Source organism: Callorhinus ursinus, unplaced genomic scaffold (assembly GCF_003265705.2).
Source record: "Callorhinus ursinus isolate GAN/ISIS: 27379988/994484 unplaced genomic scaffold, GSC_fseal_2.0 scaffold57, whole genome shotgun sequence".
Lineage (NCBI taxonomy): Eukaryota > Metazoa > Chordata > Mammalia > Carnivora > Otariidae > Callorhinus > Callorhinus ursinus.
Window position 1 is genome coordinate 6,940,822 of NW_027397119.1, and position 13,365 is coordinate 6,954,186.

Below are 13,365 nucleotides of genomic sequence, written 5' to 3' on the forward strand. Positions count from 1 at the left end.
ACGGTGTTGTCAAAACTGAGGGTGGGGGGGGGCATGCTGTGAAGCAGCGGGCCACCTGCTATTGGGCACAGCAACGATACAAGCATCACCAGGGGAAAGTGACTGGGCCTGGGCCACTCAACTGGGTGCCAGGTAAGGGGCCTCTAGGAAGCCTCTGTTGGGTGTAGACCATCTGAGGGTGGCCTCACAAGCACTTGGGTGGGTACTGTCGACTGAACATGTGTGTGCCCCCCAAGTTCGTATGTTTTAAACCCCAATGTGATGGTACTAGGAGGTGGGGGCCTTTGGGAGGTGAATAGATACGAGGGCGGAGCGCTTATGAATGGGACTAGTGCTCTTATAAGAGAGACCCCAGAAAAAGCCCTTGCCATGACATGGCAGAAGACAGCCATCTGTGACCCGGGAAGCAGTCCTCACCAGGCACCAAACCTGCTGGCACCTTGATCTCGGACTTCCCAGCCTCCAGAACTGTGAGAAATAAATATTGTTTATGCCACCCAGTCTATGGTATTTTTTTGTTAGAGCAGCAGAAGGGACTCAGACTGTGGGATAAAGGCAGATGGTCCCAGGATCTAATTCTCCCACACCGGGTGACAGGACTGCGGGCAGATTCCTTCAGGGCTGTCGGACTCACCCCACAAGTAACCGGTGTTGAAATTCCTGCCTCACAGGAGGCACCCAGTCGGGGCTCTCCAGGGATGCAAAGACAAGCCCCGGGAGGGTGGCAACCCCACCTGGCCAAGTAAGGAGACAGGAGGGTCAGATGCGAGGATGAAGGCTCAGCAGAACTGAATCGTACCCACTGGCATGAGAGACGTCTCGCAGCCAGGAGGAGAATGAAAAATGAAGAAATCAAAATGAGACTTGGTTAAGAGAGCTATCACCAAGTAAGGAAGGGAAGTTCAACCGACCACAGTCAGGGGGCAGGCCCTGGAAAAAATAAAGCCAGCTCATCTTTATACCCCAATAAGCCAGTTATACTTACATACGTTCTCCCAAATTGAGAATGAGTAATAAGCTATCTATCGTCCTGAACGAGATAGTAACCTTTCTGTTAATTTCTTTTTCTGAGCTTTTTTACAAACGAGTGAATGGAAGACTGTTTTATGACATAATTATTTCTTTCCCTTTATAGTTTTATTTTTCTCACATTAGTTGCCAGGAAATTTTGAGTTAAATTGAATGCCCGAGTGCGGTAACTGGCTCATCTCCTGAGCCTGACAATGTGAAGTAGGAGGTAATTTTTTCAAGGTAAGGATGAGGAAGTAGATATAAAGATAAGGAATCCATTATGATTCCTTGATTAGTTAAATATAGTAAATTAATTATTCAAATTCATATTATATTGATTGGACATGATTCAGAACACTGTTTAGTATGAAATACAGAGTTTGCCAAGTCTCCTTCCCGCTTTATAATTCACCCTTTAATGGTGAGCAGAAGACAAGATTTTGCCATCCCTCTGCCATGCCTCCTCCCTGAGCACCCCTTAGCGTCATGGTGCTTTATTATCATTTCTGGTTTCCCTGTGGGCTGAGGGCCTGTACTGACGCGGGAATACTTCTGGAAACTCCGACTCTTAAACCAGTTGATGAGCAGAGATTACAGAAAGAAGGCAATAGTGTTCTAACACAAATGAGCCACCATGTCCTTTCTTACTTCCCTTACTTCTTTATATTAGTTTTAACCACTTATGCTGAAAATGGCACAGCAAGAAAGGGGAAAATAAGGTACCCATAGTTTGTTTTTTTTTTCCTTTCAGTCTTCCCTTCCTCATCAATAAGTTGAAGGTGGAGACTGTTGGTAGAATGTGGGCGTATCAAGAAGTGGAGTTAACGATTCTGACTGTCATCTCCTATCTCCCTCTTATAAGGATCCTTGCGATTACATGGTGCCCACCCAGATAACACAGGATAATCTCATCTCAAAGTCCTTAACTTAATCACATCGTAAAGTCCTTTTTACCATGTAAGGTCACAAAATCACAGGTTCCAGGGATTAAGACATGAACACATTTTGTCCACCACAACTGCATAGCAGATCAGTATCTCTGATGACACACGAACCTGATAATATCTGAAACGGGTTATAAGACTCAAAGATATGCACACACAGGTGCGCGCACACACACACACACACACCCTAGGTTTTAGAAGATGAGCGAGCAAGAAGAATGCTGTTAGGCCTGGTACACTTGCTGATTTCCTGATTAACTGATTTAGGTTAGGTACCCGATATAGCATTAATTTAGGGGAGGTGCTTCCTTTCCTGGAAGTCACAGCAACCATCAAAGCAGCATGCAGCCACAGAGAGCCACCAATGCTCTGGGAAATACCACGCAGACACATCAGAGGACGTCTCCAGTTGGCTAAATGTAGACAAGATTCCTAGGTAACTGGCACTCAGATGCTGAGAATCTCTGACAGAAGCTCAGGTTTGTCCCAGGTGTCCTGGAGAACTCTGACTCTTTCTAAGAGGGGAAATCCATTCTTGATGACCCGAGAGCAAGACATAATTCTTCAAGGGTATTCTAATTTTGCAGAATCTCACCATGAAAAGAATATGTGTTCAGCTGCTGTTGAGTGCAATGCTCTGAAAATGCCAGTTAGGTCAAATTGGTTGATAGGGCTCTTCAGGTCATCTACATCCTTACGTGCCTTCCATGGGTTCTAGCAATTAAAGAGAAGTGTTGAAGTCTTCAAATATGATTGTTGATTTGTCTCTTTATCCTTTCAGTCATACTCATTTTGTCTCCACGTGTTTTTGAAGTTCTGTTGTTAGTTGTATGCACATTTAGGATTGTTAAGTCTTCTTGGTGAATTGACTTCCATCACTATATGACGTCCCTCTTTATCGCTGGTCATATTCTTTGTTCTGAAGCGTACTTCATCTGACATTAATGTAAACACTACCCCTTCCTTCCTTCTTTCCTTTCGCTTAAAAATATTAAAACCTTTTTATTTTGAAATAATTTTAGTCTTATAGAAAAGCTCCAAAAAATAATGCAGAGATTTCCCACATACACCTCACCAACCATTCCCTAATGTTAACACCTTGCATAACTTTGATATGATGATGAAAACAGAGCAACTAACATTGGTACAATATTACTAACCAACTTACACACTTTACTGGGATTTTATCAGCTTTTCACCAATGCCCTTTCTCTGCTCCAGGATCCATTCCAGGATCCCACAGAACATGTTCTTCTTCGTCTCCTCCATACAACTTCTTCGTCTCCTCCAATCCATGGCGATTCCTCCCTCTTGCCTTGTCTTTTGTGACCTATTATTTCTTCTAACATTTTTCTGCATCAATCTGTCTCTTCTCTTCTTTGGAAATCCAATGGCATAAATATTAGAACTTCCGTGTTTTTAAAGATTTTTATTTTTTAAGTAATCTCTACACCAAATGTGGGGCTCGAACTTACAACCCTGAGATCAAGAGTTGCACACACTACCGACAGAGCCCTCCAGGCACCCCAATATTTAGAACTTTTGATATTGTTCCACAGATCCCTAGGATTCTGTTCTTTTTTCTTCCTGATTGTTTTTCTTTTTGTTCTTTAGATTGAATACATTCTATCGATTTTCAGGTTCATTGACTCTCTCTTTTATCATCTCCATTCTGCTGTTAGCACATCAAATGAATTTTTTAATTTCACATATTACATTTTTTCAGTTCTAAAATTTTTCTATTTGGTTCCGAAATCAAGACCTGAGCCAAAATCAAGAGTCAGGTGCTTAACCGACTGAGCCACCCAGGTGTCCCCTCATATACTTGCTTTTTATGTTGTGTCCAGAGTTTTTAGTTGTAATCCATATGAGACAGTGGGTATCGTGCGCTTATTCCATCTTGGACAGAACCAGAAGACTCACTTCTATTATTTTTATGTGGAATTATTTGTTTAAAAAGAAAATATTCTGGCTCATTCAGCCTGATGCAGGGTCCCTGTTGGAAACTCTCGTATCTTCCGTCAGATATCATTTCTCCCAGGATAAAAGCATATTCTTTAAAATGTGATAGTTGGAATGTTACACAGAAAGGTTGAGAACCACCGATCTGACAAACTATAGTTTATCTTTAGTTCTGGTCACTCCATAACCAGGGATAAGCAGAAACACATTCAGCTGGCCACCTCACTGGGCCAGGGTTGGTTTTGGGTTTTGTTTTTTTTTTTTAATGCTATTCTCAACAGGCTTAGCCTCTTAATTAAGTAGAAAATTATAAAATTCTGCTATCCCCTGTTTTCTGTGTCTTTTTTATTTAGAGATTTTATTTGTTTATTTATTTATTTGAGAGAGAGAGAGAGAAAAAACAAGCATGAGCCGGGGGTGGGGGAATGGCATAGAGAGAGGGAGAAGCAGACTCCCCACTGAGCAGAGAGCCTGACCCGGGGCTCCATCCCAGGACCCAGGGTCATGACCTGAGCCACCCAGGCGCCCCTATTTTCTGTGTCTTAAGACCTATTAGGTTGCATTGTCTTGTGTGCCTGGGGCCACCAAGCAATTCATCAAGCACTTGGTTCCTTTTCCTGATTCTTCTCCTCTTCAGCTTTCACATGTTGACACCCTAGGGCTGGGACCTGCATCTCTTTCCTCTGGCCTGATTCTCTCCCTAGGTGACCACTTCTTCCATGGAAGGAATGGTCTGTCTATGGGTTCATGACCCCCCCCCCAAATTCCACATGTCCCATCTAATACCTACTGGACATCTCTACCCGGCTCTCTGGTAGTATCTCAAGAGTTGTATATCTAAAACAGAGTTCTTAATTCCCCACTTCTAGATCTGGTTCTCCTCAGTCTTCCCCATCCCAGTAAATGGCACACCATCTCCTCAGCATCTATGTGCTTGGGCCCCAAACCCAGGAGTCATCCCTGACATCCTCTAAGGCTTGTTTCTGCCTCCAAGCTGCCCACTCTCTGCTTCTGCCCACAGCCATTGCCTCCACCATCATGTCTCTCCTAGATGGCAGCAAAAGCCCCCTGAGTGCTCTCCCTGCTTCCTTCAGTCTTTGCCCATTCTCGGTATATTCTCTCTGTACAGCAGCTTCTACAGCAGAAATCACATCACTCTCTTGCTTAAAGCCCTTAAGTGGCTTCCTTTGGCAACCAGAATAAACCCAGATGTCTTTTTGTGGTCTCAAAGGTGCCGCAGGACCTGGGCCTGTCTCCATCCTCCTTCCTCACCATCCTCCCATATGCCCCAGGAGGAAGACCAGGAGAGTCTCTGGTCACAGAAGCCATGCGGAGAGAGTGTTTCCAAGAAGGATTGGTCCCTGTGGCCAGTGAGGCTGAGACGCTGAGTGAGAAGGGGCACAGACAGGGTCTCTGGATTTGCCCACATGGAGGAGTTAGTGACTTCACTTCCTCCATTAGTAAAGTGGGTTCTTCTGAGGAGTATAGATTATGGAGAGTCTGTATCCAAGACATCATTAGTCTGAGTTCAAATGATTTTCCTTCTGCAGCAATAGTCCATTAGTCATTCTCAAACCTCAATGTTTATTAGGATCACCCAGTGGGCTTATTAAACTACAGCTTTTCTAATTCATTAGGATTGACACTTTGCATTCCTAACAACATCCCAGGTGTTGCTGAACCTCATCCTGTTTGACAAATAGGGAAGCTGCGGTCTTTTCCAGGGGTTACCTTCTGCTCTTTTTTGAGAATCCCCATGGTGCCTGTGTGTCCATGAATAGCCCGGGTCACTGCTTGCTCCTGCAGCGCCCTGGTGAAAAGGAGACCAGAACACCCTTTGAGCTGGGCTCTGCCATCCCCGGTCCCTAACAGCCCCTTGGAAATGCCACTCTGACCAAGTCACCCATGCCTGCTGGCCTCTGCCCAGCTCGGGGCAGCCAAGCACCTGCTGCCACTTCTAATAATGGAACCACAGATCCATCACTCGGTGGAACTAGAAACCTGTTAATGTCACTGGTGTCAGTTTCTTGGCTTAAATCCCAGAAGTCCTGAAGGAATCAAACTCTAGTTTCCTGACTCCTAAAGGCCTTAATGTAGGCATCCGTAGGTTTCCCCAGGCAGTAAAACTTTAGTGCAGTGGGAAGGAACATGCTCTACCAAACCCAGTCTCAGAACCATCCCACTGCAAGGCTGCCCCACTTTCTGAGTGGTGAGCTCACTCGGTTCATACACATACCCTACTCTAGAGTCACCTCCCTCCACCTCCACCTGAACTCACCCTCGGTGCACACACTACACACCGTTAAAGGGGTAGCCCCATAGGGCATTAAGTTTGAGTCCGGGTCACTGGCTCCAGATCCATTTTCCTTCATAGGGACTTTCCTCTTGAGAAACTGCCCCTCCTTTCCTGAAGTCGAACTTCGGCTGGGCCTTCCCCACCCATCAGTCATGTCTTTGTAGCCTTAAATCTCAGGGGGGGTCAGAGTTCCTGGTTCCTCTGTTTTGTGGGATGGGTTCATTTCTGAATAAATTTGTGGCTGCAGAAAGAGACAAGAGATTCCACCACAATTCACTGATGACAGCAAACAAGCCCCCAAAGCAAACAGATACCCTGGAGGAAAGGCATCCTTAAACTCCTCTCCACAAGAACACGAGGTCTGCCCAGGCCAGTAAAGCATTAACATATACATGGTATGGATGTTCAAGAAAGGATAGCCATTACTATTATCACCTGTTTCTGCCCTATAAGCCCATCTTTTTCCCCAGCCCAATTCCCCCTTGGGCTTTTCCTGCCCATCCCAGGGCCACAACTCTAATCCCCACTCTCATTTCCTCCCACCCGGACTGTGCCCAACACTTGACTACCTAATCTCTGTCCCTCCAGCATTTCTCTCCCCAAGTCCATTTTGTCCTGCCCTTCCTTTAAACAAGAAACAATGAGTCCCTGTTTGTAATCATCTAAACTCCTCTCCCTGGCCTTCCAACCCTGCTCCCTTATCTCTCCAGTCTTTGCGTGTATTACCCCAAAGCCATCCAAACACACATCAAATGCCTTCAGGCACTGGGACTATAAAGATGAACAAGACGTTGCTGCTCACTGTGGGAGTTCACAGTGTATAGAAAGAAGCAAATGAGCAATAAGCCAACTCCTAAACCTCGTAAGAAGACCTAGGCTGCTGGATCCCAGGCAACTGGTTGATTGAGGGTGAAGAAAAGGCATATGAGGCAGAAGAAAGCAGATGTGCAAAAGCATGGGGGCTTGAGGAGTAGAACACATTCAGGTCACTCCAGGTCATTCCACGTGAGGGAGCAAAGAACCGGAGAAGAATGGACTGACAATTTGGGGGGATGAAGAAGCAGGCAGGAATAAGATTTTGCATATTAGTAGATAGCCACAGAAGCTTAGAATTGATCCTAAGGTTAATGGGCAATAGCTGAAGGATTTTCAGTAGGGAAGTAAATTTTAATCTTAATATACAAGTTTGAAATTATTCTGATTCATAGATAAGTCCAAATTAAGGGACATGTTTAAAATGTGTTTTAGGGGGTGCCTGGGTGACTCAGTCGGTTAAGCATCTGCCTTCAGTTCAGGTCATGATACCAGGGTCCTGGGATTAAGCCCTGTGTCAGGCTCCCCGTTCAGCAGGCAGTCTGCTTCTCCCTCTCCCTCTGCCTCTCCCCCTGCTTGTGCTCTCTCTTGCTCTCTCTCTCTCTCAAATAAGTAAATAAAATCTTTTAAAAAATAAAATAAAATATGTTTTAAAGATCTTACAAAACAGATTGGTATTTGTGAACACGGAAGGAAAGCTAAGAGGAGTGACCAGTATAGTTTGAATTATACTGCATGTATCAGGGTCTGTCCTATATAAAACAATAATTAGGCAGTTCATCAGGGAACGCAAAACTAGTCATTACTGGTATAATCGCCCTTCATTTTGCATAATACTGTGTATCTGCAAAGAATCAGTATTAATTCATTCATCACAGTGATAGGCAAGCTTGAAGAAGCAAGACAGTTTACAATCAGTGTAAGACAGTACAAGTGAACTCTGTCTCCTCTCATGAGATGGATTAGATCACCTATTCAAATGATATGCATTGAAAAAATGTGAGTAGGGCGCCTGGGTGGCTCAGTTGGTTGAGCAACTGCCTTCGGCTCAGGTCATGATCCTGGAGTCACTGGATCGAGTCCCACATCAGCCTCCCTGCTCAGCAGGGAGTCTGCTTCTCCCTCTGACCCTCTTCCCTCTCGTGCACTCTATCTCTCATTCTCTCTCTCTCAAATAAATAAAATCTTTTAAAAAAAATGTGAGTAGATTAATACATAAACGCAGTGTAAAACTCAAACACCAAAAGCCAGTGAAAAGTAAGCTTCATCCCAAGCCACCTAGCAGGTTCCGTACTCCCCTGACCTACCCCAGAGGCAACTACTCTTATAAATTCTTCCAAAGACCATTCTATAATATTCAAATGGTAACATTTTATAATGGTCTTTTGTGTGTTTATACACATTAATACAGGTGCAGGGTGCAAAGCACATCCTTGCTTTTCATGACAGCATGGAACCTCATTGCACGGGTGTACTACTTTAAATGTAGCCATTATCATATTTATAGGTTAAATCATAGCCATGTATATATGTCATTTCTGCTCCTGTGGGAATACAAGTACAGGACAAGCTTCTAGATGTAGACTTGCTGGATCAAAGTATAGAGATGTCCATTTTTACTAGTTTTTATAACAAAAGTAACATATATATAGTAAGACAAGATTTGAACCGGTACCAAAAAGTACAGTGAAAAATCTCCTTCCTACTTCGGACATCCAGCTCCACTTTCTTCAGTTCATCACTTTTCACAGATTCTCCAGAAGGTATTCCTTGCATAAGTGTGTGCGTGTGTGCGTGTGCGTGTGCGTGTGTGTATGGGTGAGTGAGTGTGTGTGTGATGTTTAGATTATACTTGCATTTTATTTTTTTTTAAGATTTTATTTATTTATTTGAGAGAGAGAGAGAGAGAGAGAAACAGCATGAGAGGGGAAAGGGTCAGAGGGAGAAGCAGGCTCCCCACTGAGCCGGGAGCCCGATGTGGGACTCGATCCCGGGACTCCAGGACCATGACCCGAGCCGAAGGCAGTCGCTTAACCAACTGAGCCACCCAGGCGCCCCTATTTTTTATTTTTTAAATTTTATTTATTTGAAGTAATCTTTACACCCACCGTGGGGCTGAGCTCACAAGCCCAAGATCAAGAGTTGCGTGCTCTTCTGACTGAGCCCACCAGGAGCCCCTATACTTGCATTTTAGAAGAGAAATTCTGTGGTTGTTTGGAAGAGAGAGAAGAGAGGGCAAGATGGAGAGGCAGCAAAACCAGTGAAGAGGCATGGCAGCAATCCAGAAAATGAGCAGCAAGTGATAAAGGCCTGCACTAAGCAGAAGCAATGGGAATGGAAAAGAAAAATGCAGATTCAAGAGATACTTAGGAGGCCAAGTCAATAAGGCTGCTAAGTATTTGGACATGGGAGGTGACGAAAAGAGAGGAGTCCTCGTTCACGCCCAGATTTCTGACCTCAGTAACTGGGTGGATGGGGGGTGGCGCCATCCACTAAGACAAAGACGTCAGGAAGAGGAGATGTCGGAGACGCGAGGTGATGATTTCGTTTTGGTAAGTTGAATTTAAAGTGACTCTGAAACATCCAATTGAATGATTCCTGTAGGCAGCTGGATGGAGATCTGGGTCAAAGATACAGATCTGAGCCACCACATACAATTAATTCATAGTTGAAACCAGGGACATGGACGGATAACCCAGAGAGAGAATGCAGAGTGAGAAAAGATGAGGGACGAGGGCTGAATCCTGGGGAACACCAATGATTAAGTGAGGGATAGAGAAAGGGGAACATGCAAAGAGACTAGAGAACAGGCAGCCAGAGAATTTGGAAGGAAACCAAGATAGAATTTTGTTCTTTAAACTACGGGGGAGGGAGTTTAAAGAAAGAAAAAATGGGGACGCCTGGGTGGCACAGTCTGTTAAGCATCCGACTCTTGGTTTTGGCTCAGGTCGTGATCTCAGGGTCTTGAGATCAGCTCCACAATCGGCATGCTTGGGATTCTCTCTCCCTCTCCCTCTCCCTCTTCCCCTCCCCTCCCCTCCCCTTCTGGCATGTGCACATGTGCTCTCTCTCTTTGTGTCTCTAAAAAAAAAAAGAAAGAAAAATGGTGAATGAGTGTCAAATGATTGCATAATGATTTGGAGTTGGACAGACGTGGGTGTGAAGCCTGACTTTGCTACTCACTAGCAATGACCCCTTGGACTCATCACTAGAACTTTATAAGTGTTTGTAAAAGAAGGTTAATAATATTACTTATCTAATAGTAATAGATAAGAGTAGTAATCTAAGAGTTATTTTGAGGATTCAGTTGGATAATGTATATAAAAAAACTGTTTGTGTAGTGCCTGGCACATAATAAACTGTCACTATAAGCTGGTTACTAAAAAGAAGAAAAATAGGCACTGAAAAGGAGCCATTCAATTTAAAACTTGACCACACTATAGTGATTTCAGAGAGGCCATGAGGATGTAAATCTAAATGAAATACATTGAAGAGTGTATGTGAGGTGAAAAAGTAGCCAATGATCTTGGCAATAAAGATGAGAAATTAGGTGTGCCAGAGAAAAATAAGGAACTGAGCATAAGACTTCCTCACCATCCAATTTTTCTTTTTAAATAGAAGGGGGACTCTTGTATGTTGCTAGGCTTTGGGGAACAGTTATAGAAAGACAAGTTTAAAATACAAGGGACTGAACATCACCACTATTTCAGTCTTTGAGACACAACTTTGCACACTTTCTACCTTTGTACAAACTTTCTACCATTTTGTTCCTGTTCCAAACCCTTCGAGGAATCCCTATTGTCTAAACAATATTATTCAAACGCCTTCCCAACATCCAAGGTCTTCCACCTTGAATTCTTGATTCTTGCTCCCACCTACTTTTACAATGTTCTCTCTTTCTCTAACCTGGGGACCCCTCCAGTTGAATTTCTCTCCTCACCCCTTCAGGAGGTTTCTTTACATAACTTCTTTCCTTGTCTTCACTTACCTCTCACCTCTGGCCCACGTTCGGGCAACTCAAGTCTCTCTCCCTCCAGAAAGCATGTCCTGAAACACTGCACTTTTCAATGGCCACCTTCTCCTTTCTAACCCTTCTAGAACTAAAGCAGAGGTTGACCTACCCACACTTTGGCCAGCCCACAAAGTGATTCCTGCTGTTGTTTTATCTGGATTAGCTTCCAAGTTGACAAATCAGAAATTTTCAGATAAAACTCTGAATTTTCAGCTTCTCTTTAAAAATCAGAAGATAGAGGTGCCTGGGTGTCTCAGTCAGTTGAGTGGCTGCCTTTGGCTCGGGTCATGATCCCAAGGTCCTGGGATCCAGCTCCGCATTGGGCTCCCTGCTCGGCGGAGAGCCTGCTTCTCCCTCTCCCTCTGCCTGCCACTCTGCCTACTTGTGCTCTCTCTCTCTCTGTCAAATAAGTAAATAAAATACTTTAAAAATAAAATAAAAATCAGAAGATGTGGTGACAGTGAGTCTGCATCCCCTCTTGGTTAGGCTGGAGTTCATGGTAACAGCTGGCCCTTTGGCTAGGGCACAGACTCCAAATTTTATCCTTGCAGTTGCTCACTGTACCCGTATGTGCCTGGCTCATGTAAGTATTTGAGTTTGTAACCCCAAGTCTAAACCATGGCTGGACACTTGGTGTGCACTACCTGGTAGTTGTTTAGCTTTATATTTATCATGTCTCCCAGAAAACTTCCACATGGGCATTTCCACACCCTCAGCCCATTTGGGGATCCCCCACAAAGGCTAGCACAGCAAGCTAAACCTAGGAGTATAGTTAGTGTAAGGTAATTGAGGATGATGAGGATGAAAACTAATCTGTCTTTTCTTAAATAACCCATCACCCAATAAAACCAGTGACCCCATTCCAAAATTAAATACCAAGAAAAAAAATTCCATACAAGGAAATAAAACAACCTAAGAATGCATTGGGAGTGAAGAGGGGAAGGCAGTCCTAGGAAGGTTGATTTCAGTGAAACCAGTTCTGGTCTTGCAGCTAGAGCAAGATGCTGAAATTTATTTGTTGTAGTTAGTTAGCAGATGTTTGTGATTTCTGTTTAAGACTTCTTGCTAGAAGGCTCTGTTGGTCCCTATTTCCTCACTCATACCAAATCGCTGAACCCCAAAGGCAGGAAGAAAAAGAGGAGGGATGATGGATACTGGTGATGGACACTGGGTTGGGAGACATGTAGGTGTAGAAATGGCTTTCAAGAATACCCCTATTACCCACTGTGTGGACTCATCTGGCATTATGACCCAAAGTCATAGGGCCAGAGGTCAGATCTTGATGTAAGTGGCATGTAGATTATGGAGGAGAGAAAAGGTTTGAAATGTATGGAGCCAGGGCGCCTGGGTGGCTCAGTTGGTTAAGCGACTGCCTTCGGCTCAGGTCATGATCCTGGAGTCCCGGGATCTAGTCCCGCATTGGGGTCCCTGCTCGGCAGGGAGTCTGCTTCTCCCTCTGACCCTCCCCCCTCTCATGTGCTCTCTCTCTCTCATTCTTTCTCTCAAATAAATAAAATCTTTAAAAAAAAAAAGAAAGAAAGAAATGTATGGAGCCAGAAGCTAGACTATGGAAAATTCTTTCAATCATCACACTTGTAAAATTGTCAGTGGAAGATTCAGTTATCACTAATACCTGGTATGGTAGCAAGCATCCAAGATAGGCCCCAGTGATCTCTGCTTCACATTATTCATATCCTGCTGAAACCTACTGCAAAACAGCCTTACAGTGGAATGGGAACTGTTAAAAAGAATAAGGTAGGCCTCTAAGCACTGATGACCATTAAAAGATATTCAGGATATATTGTACAGTGGGGAAAAAAGCAAACTGCAAAACAATATGGATAGTATGGATAGTTTTAGCTTGTTCATATCTTTAAAATACTGTATTTCTTTCATTCTAAAACATGTATCGTTTCAACTTTTAACATCTCTGATTAATGGCTGGGTTTTCTGGTTTTGGGTTTTTGGTGTTTTTTGTTTTTTTGTTTTTTGTCTTAAGAGTTCTATAAAATAAGATGCGTCTTATTGCTTTAGATTTGATGAAATACGATATAACTATATATAGTATACCAATCAGAACAGGACTGCAGCTTTAAAGCCCTGGGCTGAAAACCCCTTCAGCTGTTTGGCCAGCCTTCTGCTAAACTTTTCAGTTAAACACCCTAGGTGTTGTGGCACAGACAGAAATTGCTTTTCAGGAACCTGCTTGTTAGGCCTGGTTGACATGGCAATCACAGAGTATTGTCATGTAAGGCAGGGATTGGCGCTAGGATTCTAATGTTGTGCCTTCTCACTTTGAAAGGAGATAAAAGCCCAAGTGTGAGGAG